The sequence below is a fragment of the Ceratina calcarata genome, unplaced genomic scaffold, assembly GCF_001652005.2.
Source record: "Ceratina calcarata isolate Rehan_Ccalc_2016 unplaced genomic scaffold, ASM165200v1 scaffold30204, whole genome shotgun sequence".
NCBI lineage: Eukaryota > Metazoa > Arthropoda > Insecta > Hymenoptera > Apidae > Ceratina > Ceratina calcarata.
This window is the reverse complement of record NW_017152694.1, coordinates 1-261: the sequence shown is the minus strand read 5'-3', so window position 1 is coordinate 261 and position 261 is coordinate 1. Positions and strand designations below refer to the sequence as shown.

General features: G+C 36.8%; 1 pseudogene; it reads right to left on the bottom strand.

Annotated features, from left to right (window-relative positions):
- Nucleotides 1–142: 142 nt before the first annotated feature.
- LOC113464222 (uncharacterized) lies at nucleotides 143–261 on the bottom strand (annotated as a pseudogene).

The window sequence follows — 261 nt, the reverse complement described above, 5'->3', positions numbered from 1 at the left end:
TAGAATTTAATCATTAATTGTTAATGTGGTAATTAAAAAATTTGGAATTCTACTCCAAAAAGTTAGAAGTTTGTGCAAGCAGTTAAAGAAAAGAATAGTTTGATAGAAAGACTTTTGGAAACTCCAAATAACAAAAGGAAGATGTCAACGATACGCGGAGTTCCCAAGCGGTCACCCATCTAAGTACTACCCGCGCCCAATGCTGCTTAACTTCAGTGATCGGACGAGAACTGGTGCTTTTCAGCATAGAATGATCGTTAA